This window comes from Cotesia typhae, unplaced genomic scaffold (genome assembly GCF_013202065.1).
Source record: "Cotesia typhae breed Kobodo isofemale line unplaced genomic scaffold, CoteBio_Ctyphae contig_5, whole genome shotgun sequence".
NCBI lineage: Eukaryota > Metazoa > Arthropoda > Insecta > Hymenoptera > Braconidae > Cotesia > Cotesia typhae.
In genome coordinates this window covers 5943293-5960798 of record NW_027423757.1, presented here as the reverse complement: position 1 = coordinate 5960798, position 17506 = coordinate 5943293, and the positions used below count along the sequence as shown (strand labels likewise).

The 17506-nt window shown below is 30.9% G+C and overlaps 2 protein-coding genes across 3 annotated transcripts in view; one reads left to right on the top strand and one right to left on the bottom strand.

Moving 5' to 3' along the window:
* The window catches only part of Sfl (N-deacetylase and N-sulfotransferase sfl), a 58354-nt gene that overhangs the window by 38712 nt on the left and 2136 nt on the right, over positions 1-17506 (bottom strand). Inside the window, exon 1 of one of the 2 annotated variants that reach the window (XM_074247847.1) lies at positions 10513-10945. The exons of the other annotated variant lie outside the window; for it this stretch is intronic. The gene's annotated coding sequence lies outside the window, so the exon portion shown is untranslated. Of the gene's footprint in view, positions 1-10512; positions 10946-17506 lie in introns of those variants that run through there. 2 annotated transcript variants of the gene reach the window in all.
* Positions 12830-17506, top strand: part of Rpiiic53 (RNA polymerase III subunit C53) — a 160432-nt gene continuing 155755 nt past the window's right edge. Inside the window, exon 1 of the mRNA XM_074247849.1 lies at positions 12830-12857. The gene's annotated coding sequence lies outside the window, so the exon portion shown is untranslated. The remainder of the gene's footprint in view (positions 12858-17506) is intronic.

Here is a 17506-nt window from a genome sequence, read left to right as displayed (position 1 = left end):
GCCGTGAATAGATTTTCAATTCATAGGACCAACGGCGTCATAAGTTATATACAAATTCATGCATACACATGTTGATATACATATATTTCTTATGTACACATAATATAGCTAGAGATATCTATCTATATATATACACATATAAAATCAGCCAATAAAGCAGATAGTTTCTTGGCCTTTCGTCGACACCTCGTGGTTGGTGAGAAAGCGTTTATTCAAATTCTATCTTTCTGGAAATTGCCCTGCCATTGGGCACGCGTCGTCGTGTTCCGATAGAATTCAATATTCACGCACCGGCATCCTCTTCGTTGGTCCTTTCCTATCAATTTCCGATAGTAAAAAATCTAAAAAGTCAACAGCGTAAAGTCAAAAAGCCCCGTGATTAAGTAAGATGGGACGTGGGAAAAATAAAAATCTAACTAAGAATTTAGTTAAATTTTTTTTGGGTTTATTATTGAACTGTTTGCTCGATCAGTAAATCATTTAAGATTTTGATTGAGATAAGAAATTTGGCTCAGTGTATACACGTAGATAATTGATCACTGAAAATTGATTTAGTAGCACAATTGAATGTTGACGTAATTGATCGACAATCCCATTAAAATTGTACATTGCAACTGAGTTTAGTGTATTTACGGTATAGCGAGGTTCGTCGTACGTCATGATTCATGAATCAAGCGCATAAACCTATTCTATATCTATATATACAACGATACTTGTGGGGAAATTGTCGACGATTGAGTTTAGGGTTTCGCAAACGGAATCAATCAACCACTCGACACAAAGGAATCGGATTACTATGACGGTGTGCAGCTTGCTTGTAGAACTAAACCTGCTGTGAGACTGACGTATCACGTGAATCTTGAACACCACTGATAGATATATATTATCCTTGTTGTTTCTCTTGTCATTGATGGAAGACTGGCTCTCTAAGACTCATTAATTATTCAACTAACTTATGATTTACGTTTCTATTGAGATTATAAAATACTCTGATTCAGGTCAGCTGCTCGATATTCTATTTATTTTATATTTAATGAATCGCCCGAAATTTTCATTAAAACTTTTATATGTTGAGAAATTGTAAATAAACGAGATAGAATATTGAAGGACTGTTTCCTGTAGAGATTCGAGATGGCTTTATCAATTGATATAAAAAAAAAAAAAAATAAAACTCAAAAAAAGTAATAAAAGTACGTACGTGTCAGCTTGAAACGGGAGATAGGCGATATTGGAAGGTATTAAAACGAAAGTAATTAGAGACTTGGCACCGAAAAGACTTTCCAAGCTTGTATCTATACGACCCAATAGTCATCGTGTCTAGAAGCTTATCTACTCTCTCCAACACTCGTAAGTCGACTATCCCCGGGTGGATTATCACTTTGAAGTGGTGTGTCACGTTTTTCACTTCATAGTCAAACCCTCCCGGTACCAGAAAATGCAACAAGAAAAAAAAATAAAGAAAAGCGAGTCCCGAATTTACGATCACTCTTCTTTCAACAGAATGGTAGATTCAAGAAATTTTTAAATTATTAATTTTTCCACTAACGGTAGCGTTGAAAGTATCGGATAGAGGACGCATGATAGCTGAATCGTCTCCTTATTAGAGAGTTATGTCTGATGTATTAAATTTTCAAATAAAAGTTTTTTTTTGTAAAGAGCTCTGAAATTTTTTAGTGGAAATTGATTAATTGAAGACATCAATGAGTCTATATCGAGGTTTATCACGCGATGAGTGGACACGCGTGCGAGTCTTGAGAACGTTCTTTTCGATGATTTACTATCGGACATGTATAAACAGAATCATTCGCATGGTGAATGTCCGAAAGCCCTTGAATGGTTTCACACTTACACACCACGGGCTCACAGCAGTGATAGAATAGATGATGGTAAACAGGCTGATGGTTGTACACACACACATACATACATACACACACACTTCTGTTCCACAAGAATCTTTACTTAAAGAGCAAAAAAAATCTAACAAGTACGAACTGAGCGAGCGGGAGAGCAAAAGCTGAGGCAAGAGCTAGGGTAAAGGATAGCCCTTGAGTTGTGTGAGGTATCTCAAAAGCTATCGGTTGAGATCACGCGCGATTTTCCAATGGAATGGCGACGCGATAGTGTTTACTCTTCCGGAGCAACTTCTCTGCCGTAAGCCTTTACTTGTTGTCTTTCCACCACCGCCTCTGCCGTTCTTCTTATACTCTTATACTCTTACACTTTTTCCTCTTATTCTTGGTTTCCTTCATTTTTATCTTTATCTTTATCTTTATCTTATTTCTCCTCTTCATCTTTATCTTCGACTCCGTCTCACTTTTTAAAAACTTCTTCAGGTTTTTTATTACTCAATTCTTTAGCTCATCCACTCCAGACAGTGCCAAGTACTTGCATTATGATTTTATTTTTTCGTTCGCATTATATTTTCTCTTTAATCTCATATATGCTTTTGTCACATCTGATACGCGTGGTAATACAATTTAAAATTTTAAACGACTTTTGTTTGTTGCCTTTACTTTGTTTTACTTTTTATTTTATTTTAAATTAGTTGTTGTTTTATTTTATTTTAATTGTTTTTTCATGTGGCGTCTGTGGGCAAAGATCGATTAACCGAATGAACGTAAAATCACCGCAGACGAAATATTCGATTTCAATGAGTATACGAGAAACGATAGAAGGCAAATAATAAAAAAAGAGAGAAAGAAAATTTAGAGACGGAATAATGTCTGTTTGTATTTGTGTATGCATGCGTGTGTGTGTGTGTGTGTGTTATTGAGAGTAAGAGAAAAACAACCTGACGATTTTAAAGCTCAAGCTCAAGCCAAAGCCAGACGTCTGCGGCAGGGACCAACATACACCCACACACATACATATTCACTCACTCACAGGATGGTGATATTGTAAAAGCTCGTTTATTATCGTTGGCTTGAGACTCGCGTCCCGTAGTAAGCTCGGCTAAGCACTACAGCGCTACTATATTACACGACGATATATATTTGTATATATATATAGATATATTTAAAAGTATGCACCATTACCAATTGAGCGTACATACAGTTAGCAGTATGTACAGCGGTACTTGAATATTTGTGTGCGTGCACGTGCATACGGTGAAGGAGAATAAGAATCAAATAGTGACCGCGTCGTACCGGCCGGAGAACCTCTGCCTCTGGATCTGGATTCAGTTAACCTGTAAGAATGTGTGGATGTATGTACCTACTATACCTTAGGGTAGTGTATGTGTGTGTGTATGTGCATGTGAGAACGCGAGCAATCTATGTATGATCGACCTGTATATACCAGTTCGATCCTCCAGTATAGAGATAAGGAAGAGAGGCCAATGACTGCAAAAGTCTCGGTCATCGAGTTCTCGGGCTTCCTGATGGGGTTTCAAGTTAGTCACGTGATTAATTTCCTTTTTTGTTGTTACTGCTATTACGCTATTAGTATTGCTGATTGTAAAAATTTAGCTTAGTCTTGCAGAGGAAAATGTTAAATCAACACGCAAATTTACATTTATGAAGCACGATATTATATAATTCATGGTATCTTAGATTTAAATGTTTAATTTGCAGGTTGCTTGATTATATTTGGTGATCACGCAAGATCGACAGTAGCTGAGAGTATATAATAGTCAGTAGTTAGCATTACTCGTTCGAAATTACGTCATGTGGATGAATATTTTGTCTGTTTGTGCCCACACTGTACTAGGTATGTATGTATTCATGTATTTATGTATCTATCTATCTATTTGTATCTACATCAACATCTATAATACATCTGTATTCATATACATATACATATATGCATGTATGTATGGTTATATATGCAGAGAATTTGTGGTAAACATGGCATTTCGAATATTAGAACATTCGGTGTGGACATTAACATGTCTGGAGTTTAGCTAAACCATCAAGTACTCCTTTGTGGTGTAGTGTGCTAATCAGTATAAATTTATATGATGCTTCTGCATTTATGTTTATATATTTGCTTTTGACGTTACACATACTCGTCACTGAGCAATGTGCAACGTCATTTCATTTTCAGCATTAGTTCATGTTTGCTTGTATGTGTGTAAGCCACTGATGGAACCGAGTTACTGATTACAGTCACGGATACTCATATAATTATTATTATTATTATTTTAATCTCATAATCATAATTGACACTGGATCAAATAGCTCGACGAACATAATTATTATATATACTTCCTGTGACGTTCGAGTATTCCAGATAAATATGAAAATCAATAAATAAGAAATATACTATTAAATTGGGTCAATTAGTTTAGAATTGTAAGCTTTTTTCTGAATGAATGAGATAGTATTGTTTATTTTTGTTTGGAGTGTTATTTAAAATTTATTATATTCTATTATAAATAACTGTTTCAAAATAACTCGGAGGAAGTCGACAACTGGATTCCAAAAATATTTTATATTAACATTTGAGGTAAAAGCACCAATCATTGACCCTACAAGGGGATAGGTACTAATTTTTATTTTTTTTTACTATATTTAAATTCAATATTATTAAATTTTTATTTTTACAATGAGTTAATCATTCTGGTATTTTCTCGAATTCATATTTTGTCATAATAATTAATTAAATTTAGAAACTGATGAAATGGATTACTCGGACACATTAAACGGACACATCAGTAATTAACACCTCTCTTGACTTTCGGAAATATTATACAGATGTATTTTTAACATCTATCTGTATAATCGATAATGATTTAAACTTTTGACCTCTCGACATTATTTTATGAAAGAAAGATGAATCATTAATTTCGCAGACGATTGAGAATAATTTTAATAAGACTTTTATGTAAAATTGGCTTGTTAAAAAAATAGTCTTAAATACTAAGACTTTAAAAATGAATTAATATAATTTATATTAGAATCGATCACGCAGTTACATTGAACCTGAAGTCATAAATAAAAAAGTAATGCGTTTTATTGAAACCAGAGACTTAGTATTGGATTACGAACGATGGACATCTCTGATCAGTGAATAATTCAACGTAGTGAGCATCGGTATAATTCGAATCCATTAGCCTTATGCGTAGCAATACGTCATTGTGGCATAGGTTATCGGATAGTGGGCATTAGCGTTTGGTTTAATCCAATCGGACACGTTTGAACGCAACGTTCTGTGAAGTACGCTCGCACATGGCCTTATTTCAAATCTCTATTCCTCTCTGCATACACACACATTCTGTACAAATCGATTCGTGTCTTACGCATTAATCGGATTGGAATCATGCCAGGACGCGTCATAATTTCTTCATTTCATTCTATAGTTCGATTCATTCGTTCATTTTTTATTAGTTCTGCCTTTTCGAAATGCATTCTCCGCTGGGGTATTATTGTGAAGAAATGAAAGGATAAGCAGTGATTTTTATTCAAACCAACGTAAATTTATTTTGAATCGGAAAAATTCATAAAATCCAATAATGCGTTGGAATCAATACAAAGGGATAATCGTCACGCATGACAATAAGATGTGTGCAAATGTTTTGAGCACAATGCAAAGAAAAGCTTTCATTCTTATTGCTCGCCTGACCTTAACACTCACTGATGGAAATAATCGTTCAGGCTTATGCGTTCGAGTGTGCACATGTGCTTATTATAAGAGTGAGTCTATTATACATGTGTCAATATATTAATGTTTTACGACAGCCGTAGTCGAAGATTGTGATAATTCGAATATTATATATATTTTACTCAATACACTTGACATTTTCGCGCTGATTGAAGTCAATGAAAGTTCAACTTACGTTTGAATTGTATGCCGTCAGGAATTAAATTATTGTTTAGGACATTATTATCATTATCGTAGTAGAATGCCGGATGAAACCACTGGGAATGATATTAATGTGTGATAATAAATCTATACAATCGACAATTTCATCTCATAATTACTAATTATTCGCTGTTAATTGAGATCTCCCTAAGAATTTAATATTCACCGCCAAAGCAATGTTATTCAAGTTAAATGACCCGCATTTGAACTAGAGGGATGATAAATATTCATTCACATATCATAGAGCATTGAAGAATAAATGACGAATGACAATCTAATTAGTTCATTGGAGACACATTCCTTTCTCCATAACAGTATAGTTTCTCCATAACAGTATAGAAACCACTTAGTTTTCGTTTTGGCAATAATTAGTCTAGGATGAGCAAGCTAAACTCCATTATAGCGTCAATTGGTCAGTGATTTATGTAGTGACTACGTCTATTGTGATGGATATGTGTAAGTATGTATGTTGATGTGTGTATGTATAAATTTATAATTTCTCTTTGACTCACAGCTATACACTTTCCCGCTTCTCTTTAATTATATTAAACACAGTGAATTGCAGCATCGCATCTCCGGTTACTTAACCGTACACGGTCAGCAAGGGTAACTCCGACGTCGTCATGGTGGTAAAGTGGTTTTAAACGTGCGGCGGATCGTGTGGCTGCAATTTAATTTGCGCGAACAGCCCTCTTCTAATGTTCACCTTCGAGAACAATTATTTCGTTCATTCGTTTCACGGTAAAATGAGCTCTAGAGTTTATAAAAAATATTTTTTCTTGTTATCATTTGTCTAACCTAGGAGCTAAATTAAACATTTTACAACTATAGCTCTTTACCATCAAATATACATAACTTTACTTATGTATTCACCAGTTAACTTAATTAATGCTCGTGAAATATTTAAAATTTAACAGTCAAACCACAATCGGCTTTTTAATAATGTACTCGATAATTTTTAATTGGTAATTTCAATTCAATGTTTTTAATGCTCTTTTAAGTTAATGTAATCACTGAAAATCCTTTTCCATCCATTCGGGATCTATTATTTTTATTTTTTCGATTCAATCAGCTGTTTTGTAAGCAACGTTTTTGTCATAAGATAATAGTATGTTTTAATTTAAAAAACGATCAAATTAATTTAATTTTCAGAAGAACAAAGTAATGAAAATTGATCGCTAGAAAACATTAACATTTATTTTCATTTATTTACAACGGACATATTAATTAATTTTACTAACTTTTGTTTTGACAACCGGAACAAAAGTTATTTAATTAATCCTTATTTATTAATAAAAGAAGAAACTAATTAACATGTTCGAAAATTATTTTCAATCGACAAGAGAATGTTAATTAATTTTAATAAATTGAGGCTGAAACATTGAAGGGAAATTTACTTAACGCGTTTAAATATGAATGAATGATGATTATAATTGTGTTTATAATATAAATGTATGAATATATAAACATGCGTGTAACTGAGATTTATTTAGCGTTTTAATTAACATTTGTTGGCGTAATAAACCGTACAAATGTTGGTAGTAAATTGTTGAAAGTAGTTGTCATTACCTTGAAGTTATTTCTAAACGTTTCCGTCAGTGTTAATGAGTTTCATCAGGGCTTAAGGACGGTGGTACAAACGTACAGTGTTATGCCGTTGTTGCCGCGCTTACAGAGCTCTAGGGTACGTTAAGTACAAGGTGCCTAGTGTCACCGTCTTAATTGCGTTTCGGCGTTACACCTCTTGCTGCACACAGCATGCCCGAGTATAAACGAAAACGTTAATAACCCGCAAGTTACGCGACCAAAGGACTGCTATTTGTTCCTCTCTAGCTTTTAAGACAAACTTCTTTTTTTTTCTCACTACTAATATAAACAACAACATTTACTGTGACATTGTAACGTGTCACACAGGCTTTGTGGCTCACACTTTACACCGCAGTGTTGTTTATAGTTTAATTTCACTTTTCCTGACCATTTTTCCAGACTATTTGCCTTTATTTTCCTTCGGTCGCTTTGTCTCTCTTCGTTTGTTGTGGTCAGGACTCTATGTTTTACGATAATATGCGTGTTTGCGTTGGTCGCCCACGTTTTTGTGCTATACTTGCAACAAAGTCCTGCATTGCTTGTATATCGTGTAAATATAAATGTGTGCATCTATATTTAAATGTATTCCTTTTACTTGGTCTTTGCTACTCATGTGTAAATTTAATACTATAGCATTAATATTTTCTTTCACTAGTATCTTGTAATTTTTAGCGGTAACCGGAGAATCAAGTTTTACGATATCTAATTTGAATTGAATCGTATCGCATTAAAATGCGATTTAAAATTTTTTTTATGGTTTGCTAGATAGGAAACAAGTTTTAAGTTTATTCATTTGTAATTATTGAGATAAATTAAAAATATTGAACTAGTCATGATATTATGATATATAATTAAGTGCACTAAAAGAAAAAATATTAAACTGATTCAAAAGAAAAATTCTTGAACGAAGAAAATCATTTTGAAGAGCTTCATATCGCACTTATTTAAATAGAAAAATTCTTGAACTGGGAAATTTTTTCGTGATTTAAATCAATTTTATTTGATTCAAGAATTTTTCTATTGAATGAAGTTAATATTTTTTTAGTGTAGTTTTTAAAATTAATTATTATGCTCGTTTATTATAATTCATACAAAAAATTTTAAATCGATAACAGTTATGCAGACAAAAGTAAACCATAACTAAAAGAGTGGTTAAATTTTCGAAGTTCTTTTATAATTTATTAGGTGATTTTTTGGTTTAATTTACATGGCAATTCAAATTTGTTCGCAATGCTGATATGTCTGTCATAAATAAGTTACTTTATTATTTTGAAAAAATTAGGTGGTTTTTGTTTTGATTGAATTCACTGGAATGTGTTTTAATTTTTAACATTTTGCTTTTATGAAATTGTAAATTCTCGAGGGTATACAATTAGCTCTTGTTTCACAAAAGGTTATATTTATAATTTAAATACAACCAAAAACAATTCAAAAAGTTCGTAAAAATTGAAACATTAGTTTGGGTCCGTTTTTTTCATAGGCCACGCTAAATTAAATTTTAATTAAATAATTGCCATTTAAACGGAGACTATTTGTTTAATTTTTATTATAACAATGTATACGTGTTACAAAAAAATTGAAAGAAAAAACTTTGATATCAAATAATCAAACTATTTTAATAAACTCAGGTTTTTTCGTTATTGGTTATTCCGCAACGAAACTCGTCGAAAAACTTTAGCCCATGCTGTCGAATGCTTTAAAAAAATTACCATTGCTGTCTCTTAATATCGAAGTTTTTTCACGTGAATAAAAAAAAAAAAAGGTAAAGATTGGAAAAACAGTACGCATTAGAGCGTATTATTTCGGAATGACTTTTTAAAAGCCAAAGATCTTTTAGTGCATATTTATAACGGAAAAAAGTTCGGAGCAATCCCAATTAAAAAGTGAGTATATTTGTACTGAAACTTTTTTTATTTAAAATTGATAGTACACAGTACTATTCCATCGTTAAAAATTTTTATCTAGAGATGCTTTTCGTGATTTATATTTTCCTCTTTTTATGTAAAATAAATAGTTTAGTTTAGTGACAGATGTTCAAAGATGCTTTTTACTAGACTTTAAATGGCTGTAACTTTTGAACCATTAAAACGGCAAACTCATACAACTCCGCCTAACTTTTTTTTTATATAAAATTTTATTAGAAAAAAAAAATGGCTTTTATCGTAATATCCGACGATGAAAATGTGTTCGGCAATATCAATAAAAAGTACAAAAAATAATTAATTAATCGACGTAAAAAATCCCAAAATACTTTCCAGTATATTTCTATATATTTTTGATGTATTTCTATACATATTTTATCTTCGCTATTCTTCCGCTGGTATATTTTTTTTATCAGAACATACTAAAAATTTTAATACAAATGCCGATAAAAAATTACCAAGATAAAGTAAAAATTGATGTTGAATAAAAAAAAAGTTTTAACGACTAAAAAAATGGAAGATTTCAACTGATATAAAGGTCACATTTATGATTGGTGGTAAACTATCAACTCTCGTTGATCGAGTCGTATCGCTGCAGCTTAATATATTTACACATATACATTACAGATATACATACGTACATATAGATCCTTACAAATACAATCGCAGGGTATAGGTAAAAAACGAGAAAAAGTTTGCCAACGCGGCAGGTACCGAGAGAGTTGTCCGTTTTTTCCTATTTTTCAGCTCACTCCCCTTCAACTTTTTCTTCTTTTATTTATTTCATTTTCCTCTGGTTTTTTTCATCCGTACACCGAGGCAGAAATGTGTGCTATCATGACCGTTTTATTGTACACGTACCACATATGTGGATACATGCATACATATATATGTGTGTGTTGTATAACATTGTTTTATTTTTTCTCTACATAAACTGTTTAATCCGTGTATACCTTGTCCACAGCAAACATCAACCAGTCAGTAAAGTATTGTACAGTACTCAAACTTAAACTCTTTCTTTCTCTTTCTCCTCTCCTATTCTTGTTCCTCTATTTATTTACACATTCTCGCGGTTGATACGAGGAAACGCCTACAGCTCTCAGTATTTCATATGCAAAATTAATATTTGTCTTTTCTTTACTGTACCAAAGTTAGCTATTAAAAATTAAACTGTTTTAAAGTTTATTCTTCGTCTACTTACCTAATATATCCATAAATAATTCGCCCTCGCAGTAGTATGCTAAGTTTATTTTTTACTCCATACTTCTATACACAATATAATAATCATTCAAGCATATACGCGTTTAACTAAACTCAACTCGGAAAATAACCGTTGGCTCGTAAATATCGTGCTTTCCAGTTGTCTACTAACTTTTAGTGTCATTTAGCACTCGTGCACTCCACTACTTATTCTCACGGGGTTTTTTTTTTCCTTCTCAAATACTCAACTATTTTTCGTACATACTTTCATGTACGTGTTCTTACTGTAAACACTGTTTGCACCTCACTATAATAGTCTCATCTGACAATGAGCAACAAATGAATCTAATATGGAGTAGAAATATAAGAAAAAATATTGACGCAGTGGCTCAGTCCTTCAGAAGATCCGTCCCTGATCTCAGAGGCAACTAACGTCACCCTTGTCCCTCGTCCAAATTCCTGGAATGATGCATATCCCGGAGAGACAGATAATATTCTAGCAATGGTACTGAGAACGACAGACATAGATAGTAACATTTGTCTTGACTATATCTTATATACAACATACTACATACTAGATATATACTAGTGTGTACGCTACAGCCAATCCCATTGGACTTGGTCAGGTAGTCAACGCATGCCAGGTATGTGCGTTACTTACTCTGTTTCAACTTATTTTACCCATTTTATTTATTTATTTCTAACTCACATTTTGCTCTTGTCGATTCTCTCGTCACGTTTTCCGTTTTCATCCTTACATTCTATTCTATCTCCTTCAATTACGAGGAAGTGAATTCTACGAACGTACACTTTCGCTGCTGAAGAAGTGACTCTTTCAACGCTCGTTTTTAATTTAATCATAAATATATACATATTTTATTTAAATATTTATTATTCATTTGCGTTAATTAATGGCAAATCACTCTGCTTTTACTCGCAATGTAAACGGTATTATACTTTAAAAGCTTGGATTACAAAATATGTGCATTTGTAATCGATATAATATGTGCATATCAGTGGTTGTATAGTTTACATTTATAATAATATGCATGCTTCGTCGATGCGTTAATAGAAATCCATTTTATTGTCATAAAAACGATGAATGTTGTCAGCACATGCAAGTTTATCTGTTTTGCAATTTTCGTTCGCTCTGGCATTGTGTGGATCCAAAAGATTAAAGAGTTCTATACATATATGACGCTCTATATATCCATATTGTTTTATAATATACACAAAGAGATATAGATAAAGATGTGGATGTCATATATATATATATATATATATATATATATATATATATATATATATATATATATATATATATATATATATATGTGGTACCAGATAAGCCGTAACAGAATAGTAATACATGTAATAATACATAGCGTAGACAAGAAATAAACCCAACATTGTGCCCTCAATCTCTTTAGCATCTTTCTATGCTACTCACGTTTTCATATTAGCCCAATAGCGCATCGCTGCACTGCTGTGAATTTTTCGAGCTTCTTTTCTTCCTCAAAGTCACTGGTATACAACGTTTTTTGAACTTTCAACAGTAATACATATACTTTTTCTTTTTTTCCAAGCTACCCACTTCGATCAGTATCATTTTATATAACACACAATATTTGTTTTCTTTTTTATTATTGTTATTACTTTATCTTCTTAATTCATCAGAAATAAAATATGAAATCAAGAAGATAAAATAAAAGTTAATCAAAGTTGATTAATTTATATTCATCACTTGTTATTAATCATCCATTCTCGCAAATTATGCAACGCAGTTTATTTAACAGCAACTTAGTTATAAGTCATAATATAATATAACGTAATGAATTAAATGATGAGTAACATCTAGTATTTTATTTTAAATCGCAAAAGGAGTTTGTAATTAAATTATAAAATTATAGTTATATCGTGTAGCTTACACGATAAATTTTTGTGCTCAAATAAAACTAACTCGCTGCTATAAACTTTTAAGCACCACTAATTTCTCTTTTTTTTTTTATACTTAATTGATTTTGCCGTAAAGCTAGATTTTATATTACGGTTTAAAACATTTCTTATTGTTTATGTGCCCCGTATATGTGTTATTAAATATATACAGAATTTACGAGAAACCAGACTTTAATTATTAAATTTTACGATATATGGAAATGTATGATATTATTTCCGTTTTATTATTTTCAATTCTGAGTACTATAACCAAGAATTATATTTATTTAATTTTTTCTTAATGATTCGGATAAAAAATTATTAATTATAGTTGTGTTATTTGTTTGTTTGATCTAGCGATTGGAGTACCAGGAATTTGGCTGAATAGAAGCCGTGATTCACAAAAAAAAGGTAAGGTTGTTTTTCTATACCTGTTTTTAATGAATTATGTCGAGAAAACCTGATCGAGGTCTGATGGGTTAGAATTACGAGAATTTCGTGACTATATGTAATATATTACATACATAAAACGATTAGCAATTAAATATTTCGGTGAATAGAGCAGAAATATATTTAGAATGATAAGTAAATAAAAACTGTACACTGTAAAAAATCGACGGTGAATTTTCATCACCTTCGGAACTAGACTAGAATAAATGTTTATTTAGCTGAAGCAAATTTCATATGCTAACAAATACTAGAAAAAATTTCTCCAGTTTAGGTTTGTGAAAATCGATTATGTTTCTTCAAAAAAATTTAAATTTTTTAAAAGATTTAACTAAATTTTCATGAAGATTATTTTTTTTTTAAGTTTTTTTTGATAAATCTTTTGATAAATAATGAAAAAAAAAATAATAAATTATTAACATTACTTTATTTAATTAAAAATTATTTAAAACTTTAATTTTACTTAAATAAATTTTTATGTAGCAATTTGGATTTCTTAAATTATAAATTGTTATGCAAAAAATTTCTCACTTAATGATGCTTTTAAAAATGAAAAAAAAATTATTGATGTTTTTTTTTTTAAATATTCAAATTTGTTTGTTACATCAAACTAAGAAAAAAAAGTTTTTTATTATTTTTATTTATAATAATATAAATATAAAATTTTTTCTCGGAGTGAATTTTACACTATAGAGATTTAATTATTTAAAAACCACCCGAACCGTGAATTTTTTACTGTGTAAATTACAAATGATGTTTAGGATCAACAATAGTAAGGTAGATTTATCAAAGAGAGATTAAGGACAACGGTTTCCTCTTAAGTAAAGAGAAAATAGCACTGATTGTTCTAAAAGTATAAATTAAAAATGATCTAGATGAAGGATTAAGGAGTATCCTCCTGAGGGAGAACGAACTTATAATTCGTTCCTCTAATAATTTATAGCAACTCCGTGAATTTAACGGCAGTACGAGCCAAGCGGGTAAACGAATTCCTGGGGCGGTAAGACGCGGAACGGAACGGAACAGAACGTCACCTGTGGAATTTCACAGGATATAGGAATGGAACGAATCTTCTTCAAAGTCGTCTAACTCGGGCTCACTTTTATGCATGTATCTATCCTATCTTCTATCTTATGCACTAAGACCAACCAGTCTGCCAACTGATGAGATGGCAAGTGGGTCAGCATTGAAATCTCCCCATCTCATCCTCATCCTCAAAAGGGCGAATAGTTTCTCATTACCATAGATCACTCTCTATGTACAGATATATCTTTAACGAATTACTGATTTTATTATTACTTTGAAAAAGTCCATTGGAATTTGGATTATTTAAAGCGATCGATTGTCGTCTGGTAATTAAATATCATCCAGTTAAAATTTAAATGATAAAAATAGTCCGTGAAATATTTGATTTGATGCATCAATTAATTAAAGTTATTATCGCCGAATGTTAAATTATACAATTCAAGTTATTTATTTTATTTTGTCGGGTATTTTCTGATATTATTTATTGTTTGTGCCTAAAAAAAAATTTACTTGATTTCAATATATGCTTAGCTCATATTTATGAAAAAAAAAACGTGTACAGAATACCGACTTTTATTTACTGGACAAATTGTTGACCTTTATGAAACTCAAATATCGTTTTAATATTAAATTGGATTTTTTAAAATCAATAATGCACGTAACGGACCTAAAAACAGAATTACTCTCGTCAATAATCACTGTGTTGAAATTAATTTTTTCGGTAGATCGCCCTCATCTTTTTCCACCACTGTCAAGAAACTAATACTACAGAACTCAATATTTTATTTTATTGCTACAAAAATGCACTAAAAGTAATTAAATAAATAAATATGTATTTTAATTTAGTCATGCATATGTTAGCATAGAAATGTCAGTGTTTCAAATGATCATTGTACATATTTTATAACGATGATTCTTTCTACAATTATTATTTAATATTCTATTGAATATTCAAATAGTCACATTTGACATTTATGATTTTTATTGAAATTGCTTGACATTTATTATTAAGTACCGATTTATTAACATTGACTCTGTTTAAATTTTTTAGTAAAATGATATTGAATTAAACTTTGGATTTTATTTTTTCAATAACAAAGTCAGCATGCTTATTTTATTATTAAATATTTACATTTTTTTACTCGTAAAAATCGTATGTATTAAAATTCATAAAAACTTGTTAAAAAACTCGTATTTTCATGTTAAAGTTTAAAAGTTTTCTCTTTGATGTGGGTAATGAGTCCATGATTAATTAATTAAAAACACAGCCCGAAATTAAAAAGGCGGGATGTAATCAACCTAATGAGATCCGAGAATAATTTTTTGTAATTTACAAGAGATTAATAGCGGAAGGGTTAGAATAAGCAAGGTTAAAAATTGAAGATAAATCAGTTGAATTTAGTGAAATGGTAGCAATAAATAACTAAAAATGATTTTTTATTCTTTTACAAACATATGCTCGTTATTTTGAAGTAACTTAATATTTGAAATGCTCTCGAGCAGAATCTTAGTATTAGGTACAGTAGTCTGGAGTCTTCGAAATGGTTCGGTAAATCAAGCAAACTCTAACGAAAACTTTGCGCACGGACAACAGCTTTGAGAGGCTTATTCTTTATTCTTTTTATTATTTCATTTTTTCTTCCTCTCTTTTCTATATATTTTTCCCTTTCACTTGAGCAAACTAAGCTCTTCATGGCTGTTCTTTATTGGCCCTCTAGCTCTATTCCCAGCCGCCCGTCGACGTCTCGCCGACGTCCTCGTTGGCGTCTACGTCTATGGTCTTCAGATCGTTATGATCTTTCTTCCTCTGTGCGCTCCTTACATTACTCGGTGCTTATTCAACGGCATCCCTCAAAGGCACAGCTTCCGCCTCTCTCTCACTTCTGCTCTTGCTTTTGCTCTCGAGCATCATCCCCCAGATGTGAAATTTTTACTGCGACCCCACCGCCATACCAGGAGTCCTCCACTCGTGCTTTTTTTCTACACTAGTGCATTAAAGGAGCGTCTCGGTACTTTAAAGGCAACCGCTTCGGGTTACATTGTGTCGTGAAAAAAAAATAAAAAAAAAAACAGACTGGATTCCTCTAGAAATTCTTTCTTCAACTATTTTTTGTATTGTTAAAAAAAATTAACGCATTAAAGTAACCATTTTTTTATACATATATGTTCGTCCAATTTATTTAGTTTCTCGAAATTGTACAGGTGACTAAATTTCTTTCTTGAAACCCAAATCCGTCACACTACTGCTCTTATATAATTCAATTATTGTATTGAGACAGTTTTATTACTTTCCTTTTCAGTAAATCGTAGTATCTTAGATTGGGAAATATACCTGTCGTGTTCAATAAAGACTCTCTTAGTTTTCTGGAAATTTTTACGCAAGAAAACACATTTTAGCCTTAAATAAGCACAGAAGTTACTTTGAATCCACCGTACTTCAGTAAATTAAGATAACTTTGCCTCCAAAAGTAGAAAAATATGTTTTTACGTAACTTAGAAAACGGAAAAAAAAATACATTTTTGTTTTTGATTTAGAAGACGACTTTTTGTTGATTAAGAAAATAATTTGAGATTTTTAACGATTAACTTATTTTTTTCCACTCAAATTAAAATTAAATGATGGATAAAATTTTTTTTTCTTCTCCAATTACTAAAAACTTGTTATAAAAAAAACTGACGTACGATAAAAAAATAACTATAAATTTGCACAATAAAAAAATATTTGCTTGTCACAGTACCATATTCTCTACAGAATTCAACATTCTACATGGGTAACTATTTGATCATCAATATTCAAATTTCAAGTATTCTATAGTCAATAATAATAAAAAAATTTGACGTATTGAAATAACATTTTCTGAATTATTATTACTAAAACATCAAAAAAATTTTTTAATTTCGTTTTCACATAACTGCATTCATTTCAATTGTTTTGATATGTAAAGAATTTTTTCTTTATATATCAATTAATTTAAAAAATTGACTACGATTTCATTTCATTTTTTAACGGTAGTAAAAGATTATTTGAATGTGATCATTTAATATCTCGTTCGGCTCTTGTAAGAGGCCCGGGAAAATTCTTATAATTAGTCTGGGGCCCAAGCACATTTAAAGGATTAGATAGATAAATGGGAGTTTTGTTATACATAAGTAAACTCACTTATACTTAAAATAAGATATACTCAAGTAATGACAAAAAACATAAGAAGAAAGAATTTTTCTAACTTTTATGGATACCACGTGTAGAAGTAAAAATAAATTGTTTGTGAAGTGAATTTAAGTTACGTACATAATTTATTAGTGTAAATACTAGGGCCGAATACTCAAATTGAAATACAAATCACGCCATACAGTACATAACAATTCAAAAAATTTACAATTTTTTTAATGAATAGCCTGTTGTTCATTACTACAAGTACAATCGAACACAACGCAGTAAAATTATTAACATTTCTCCGTTTCACAATTACATACAAAATACAATTGAATTTTATAATTTAGTTTCATGCAATGTTTTAATTTATATTAATTATTTAACTGTAATTATTTTTGTTATGAATATTGTATTAACAATTAATATAACTAGT